Below are 6,203 nucleotides of genomic sequence, written 5' to 3' on the forward strand. Positions count from 1 at the left end.
GCCGCAAGGTGAAGACGTTAGAGACTCCTAACATGTTAGACATCTAACACGTGTGTGTGTGTGTGTGTGTGTGTAGTATGGTAAAAGTAAAATATATGTATGTATAGCCTAAAAGGTAAAAAATAGGGGTAAAAGTTAATTTAGCTCGCGTCATATTTACAATTAAGTAGATGAAGACCTCTGTTCTAGACCGTCTGTTTTGTGCTTGGTCTTTACACATTAACCGTGATTATTGTCATTAATTAATCTTGGGGCAGACATATCATCAGTGTTGGGAGTAACGCATTACAAAATATAATATATTACAGTAATATATTAGTTTTTGCTGTAACGCAGTAATATAACGCATTACTAATAAAATGTTGGTAATATTTTACTCGTTACAGTCTTAGTAACGAGCGCGTTACAACAATGCATTTCAACGTGTTATTTTAATTTTTTTATTTTTGACCAATGCGCGCGACCAGCATCCACACAGGAAAAAGCTTCGGGTAAAATAGTAATGGCTGTGTCCCAAACAGCATACTTCCATACTATATAGTAGGCGAAAAGCACTACTTCTCGTACTCTTTGCCTACTATATAGTATGGAAGTATGCGGTTTGTGACGCAGCGTATGTCTGTTTCCAGGTGCTGTATGCAGCATGTTCATTTTTACTTTAAATTTGTATTTGACGCGTTTCTTAAAGAGCCGAATCTGGGAAGTCCGCGGCTGTATAAGCATTGACTAAAGTGGTCGCAATCAGGTCCGTTAGCGCCGCATACGCAAAATTCTGCGAATGAGAGCACTAAGTAAAAGCAACAGAAAGTTTCTATCGGTCTCCTGTGCTGCTTGAACCTCAGAAGTAAAGAGACTTTTAGAAATCTTGCCAGTAAATCCATTTCACCACATCAGCAATGACAAGGTAAGCTAACGTTGCTATGGTTACAGTCCATATGCATAATAGATTGCTAGGCTATTCCTATGTTATCTACAGTTTTATTACAAACAGCAACCTAAACTACAACATAACATTAATGTAGACTTAAACATGGTTATTTAAATAGTATATTTAAACATCACTGTTTAAAGTTTTTACCAGCCTTTGTATGGGAGCCTATATGCAATGTTTGGCAAAAAGCAGTGTTCCTCTGTTTGTCTGTGTTTTATATGTTAGTCTACATGTAATCCTTATATTGTACTGAAATGAGCTGTATTCCTTGAGCCCTGATCCTCCAATAGCACTTCTTGATAAGTTGTGTCAACCCAGTGCATGTCAGGTTTGTGCTGTGAATCTGAATTAAAAGTGAATTAAAGAATAGAAATGAAAAGAGGTTGCGTGTCTTGCCATGTTATTATTAGTCTATAGGTTGCATTATAGTGGGCTCTTTGTTTGGTATGTCTACCATCATTTACCAGACTTTTACCAGATCATTTGTTTATGTTTATGATTCTGACAGTGATTTTTACTGTATTTTGCCATAAGTCTTCACTGTGCCTATTCAAAGCTCGAGGGCCAACACATAACTTCTAGATTTATAAGCATCAATAAACTACATTTTAACATTTTATAATGCCTAGTCATACTTCTGTTATTTTAATGAAAGTAACTCAAAAGTAACGCAAAAGTAGTGTAACTCATTACAGTTCAGAGTCAGTAATATTGTAATGTAACTAATTACTTTCAAATGACAGTAATTTGTAATATATAATGAATTACACTTTGGAAGTAACTTGCCCAACACTGCGATATCATTATCATGATACAATACGATTAATCGTGCAGCCGTACTGGCAAGAGAGTTAATAGTACAGATCTGTCCAAATATGATGGAAATTATATTTCTTTGTACTGTGTAGCATTATTAGAGTAAGTTGGTCTATATAATTTCCTTGTTGATTTTACATTAATTTTTTACATTTGAATAACCATTGTTTTAAAAATCATAAAAACAAATTTGATTCTAGTTATTACTAATATGAGCAACTTTTTGTGGTTTTTTGTGTCTTTTACAGATTATTCACCCAGTCTTTATTCACAAGATTGACCAAATTATGAACAATGACCCACCCTGAAGCTGTATTAGTGTGTCTGATGAGAGAATGCATACTTAAAGGAGTTATAGGACTTAATATACTCAAGAAGACCAAGCGATCCTTATGGGACTACATGCAAAACAATGTACTCCAGACTGCACAGCTGGACATACAGGTACTTTTAAAAAAGCTTATTATTATTCTTAACGTAAACATGCCCATGCTTATTCTTTCTGCTATTGCCTGTTTTATTATTAGTGAACAGTTTTGTTTTTGTTTTAAATTGTCGAAATATTTTTATCCAGATTATATTTTTGTTGAAAGATTTTTATTATTTACACATCATGTCAGTGTTTATTTCAAGTGCAAACAGTAGAACTGTCACAAATGAATATATCTGACTTTGCACCTTCACTTAATGTAGACATTTTTAAGCATTCAAGGCCAAATTCAGAGTGTACCTTTTACTTTTCATACTAAATAAAATATTCAGCCCCAAACAGCACTTGATTAAAGAAGAGTTTTCACTTGTTAACCTGACCGATACAGCAACCATCACAGCAAACATTCCCAAACCTGTTTCTGTCTAATGAAACAATCAATGAATTTGGGCGACCAGTATCTGATTGAATACTATAGCTAAGTTCAACATCACCAGCATGCGCTAGTGGTAAACAAATACTCAGAGGCGCACCTTGTCAACAGGCAAGGCAGGCAACTGCTTGGAGCCCCGAGCCACTAGAGGGCCCCCGAGTTTGTTTCTCGGATGGCCAGCTACACCCGGTAGATGAACAACATGACTGCATATCAAAATTCCGATTGGATGGAATGTTGATTGACATTGGCTTACCCCAGTCAAAATCCAACCCAGGTGGATAACTTGCCAGTTTCGAAATGAACGTAGCGAATGGGTGACGTTGTTTCGTTCAGTCGTGATGTCGCAGTTGATCCGTATGGATCACAACCCAAGGTTTGGCTCGCATGTGATTGCCAGATTAATACGCAAATTTAAATAGGAAAAGTTTATCATTGGCACGTATTTCAAAGGCTTGAAGGTGCTAACACTCAAGTGATTTAAAACAATTTAACCGCATATAAAAGGCGCTAAAGTGAGCAGCCCTCTGTACCCACATGTGGTTTAATGTGCCCGGTCCAGCTCCAGTCAGGCACGTGCCCAAGTGTAAATCTTCTGGTGTAAATCTCAAGTTTAAATTTTAACAGTTAACTAGTGCAATCCTTTACAAAGACAATCGCGGCAAAAACGGATCTATATGCAATGTAGTTACCCAATTTACGCTTGTAAAAGCGACAAAGCAGTAGCAATGACGCGTGCACGCACGTATTCATGTCCGCGCGCGTCTTTGCGTTCATTCGCGCACTACCGCATTCAAAAGACGCCACGCGAGTGAGTTAGCTTATGAAAACATGACGAGACTAAAGGAAGTTTCTAAATAACAATGCTAATCTTATTTTGACTCGATCATTATTGGCTTCTGTAGATATACATCAGAAATGTTTTGTGCAAAGCAGGGAAAGGGAACAAGAAATGAGAGATGATGAGTTCATTAAGGGAGGTAAGACAAACTACATCCTCACCCTGTCAGGTCTCAAACATTATCAAACAAATCTCAGGAAAACCTTTTGTCAAGTCTGTAGAATTGCATTGTTGCTGAGAAAATCAACAGATGTATGTGTTATACTGTTCTGTATTTTCAGATATGAAATTAATATTAAGTTTACTAATATTTAACTCTAGGACACTAACTTACATAACAGTTAGCAGTAACTATGACTGAGATTATTTAATAGCAGTCATAAAATGACTGTTTCTTAAAATATTTTTGTAAAAATAAGTCATTAATCATTGCTATCATTGTATAATGTAGAAAATATTTCTCTGCTGTCATTATTTCCAAACATTTTATGCTATTTATGCATCCAAACATGTTAATAATTTTAGGTATGATGAGGATTACACTTGTATATATGTATCTTTCGCAGTAACTATTGCACTGTAGAATAGTGGGTTAAGCAAAGGTCATTGTATAGAAGTATTGTACACTTCTTGCACACAGGGAATTTTCTGCTTGGGGCCCCCATAGACCCTAGAATCGCCTCTGCAAATACTGGTACGCTGGTCGACATAGGACCACCAAAGAGCTACAATCACAGAAATTGCGACAAATGTTTCACCATGGTAATCTTTAGTTTGGGGCCGTCAAAAATCGTGCCGTCTATATTCTCCCCTCCCTCTAGTTATCTCATTACTTATTAGATGCGCTGTCATTGATTTTTCTTTCTGACTCCCCTCAGTTCTCTCCAGATCGTGCCCTGATGCCATCTGCTCCGTTCTTCCAGCCTCTATGCCTAGCTTCACATCGGTACAGGAATTGTAGGAGTTATGAGCATAAACGCGTTTGCCATCGCTGTAGTGCCCCCATAGGGCGATTGGGGTCATACTCTGTTAACTTCTCGCACGATTGAGACCTACCATTTGGCCAAGTTTCAAGTCTCTAGTCTAGGCCTTACCGTTTGGTCTGCACGATCCGTTTTACAGCAGAATAAATATAAAAATAAAAATCCATACAAATTCAATAGGGTTTCAGCTTGAACCCCTAATGATGCTAAGAATATAAATGTAACTCCATACATCATCTTGGAAAGAAATAAGTTTGCTGTGATCTAAGAAAAAGTACGTAATCTACATACTGTTGGTAATAACAGTGCGATCTAAATAGAAAGGTGGATTTAGGGACAGCTTCATCCAGGACAAACCATACAGTACAGTATGTCATAATGACTCATATGTACAATACTTGTGATCACTGAGGTTTTAAAACTTTTTTTATTGCTCAAAAGTTCACAATGCTTTTGGGACTTGCAACAGTTTACGTTATTTTAAATCATGGTGTGATTACTAATTGTTAGCTGGGGATGGGCAGAAATAGTTGGCTAACATGAAAATCCAGGATTTATCAATATTCTACATTAAACAGTGTATTTTTTATTCGGGCTACTTGTATTCATTTCGGGCTACCAAAAATGAAAGAGTGCCTGCCCGAAGGGCTACCAGGGATTTAAATATTTTGCAAGCCCTGGTTATGCAGATACAGGGTAGCAGTGTAAAAGTTGTCATGTTTTCCAGTGAGTCTAATGCTGTAAACACTATGACACACAGCAGTTGTGGCTAGAAGTTCTGTCCACCCGTCTTTAAAAATAAACTTTCATACGTTTAAATGTCATTATGGTTTTAAAGGGTTAGTTTGGCCAAAAATGAAATTAAACCCATGATTTACTCATTGCGAAGCCGTTCGAGATGCATATGTCCATCATTTTTCAGACAAACACATTTTCAGTTATTATAGAAAATGTCTTCATAACTTCACATTTAATTAACTGAAAGATCTAAAACATTTTCTAATATATAGGCGGAAGTAGTCCAGCATCCTGAGATTTCACCGGAAATACGTCCGCCATGCATAGAGTCCATTTATACCCTAATATAAATTAAATGACAAACTGTAGACAAATTTTTCAGTTCAGTTTAAAGCCCATCTTTCAAGTTGAAGGTCACTGTGAATAAACGTGTAGATAAATAGTGTAGGAACTCGACTTGCGTGAAGAAATTAATCATAAATGTGTATTTTAAAAGTTTTTTAAAAGAAATTGTGAGTAAAATTACTTCCGCTGTGAATAAACGCTCTGATCGGAAGTGACGCAACGGCAGGTATCATCTCTTCGTAATGGAGTCAGACAGTGAAGAGGTTGCAGTAGGGGTAAATGTAAACTCTTACGATGGTCCATTACCCTATAATTTCGAGCCCCCTAGGCGAGAGAGGGGTCAGGCAGTGTTAAGGGTAAATGGACAGAGGAGAGAGGTAGACTTGTGCTGTGAGGAGAATCGTATCTAGTGAGGAGAATCATATTTAGCAATATTGCTGTCGACTTTGTTGTTTTTCAAGCATCCATGTAGATTGTCACCATGTATGCCAGCAACATGTGTCTTAAAATAATTAAGAGTTACGTTTCCTCTTTTCGACGGACATTATGTAAATGAGCTCACATGTACTGCGGAGTACGTGATTAAAAGCAGTTACTGTTACAGTTAGGACGGGAATATGCCGTACATGTAAATACAGTTATTGTTACAAGGATCTTTTATTGTCACGTGGAGGGACACAGGTTGT

Source organism: Paramisgurnus dabryanus, chromosome 20 (assembly GCF_030506205.2).
Source record: "Paramisgurnus dabryanus chromosome 20, PD_genome_1.1, whole genome shotgun sequence".
Lineage (NCBI taxonomy): Eukaryota > Metazoa > Chordata > Actinopteri > Cypriniformes > Cobitidae > Paramisgurnus > Paramisgurnus dabryanus.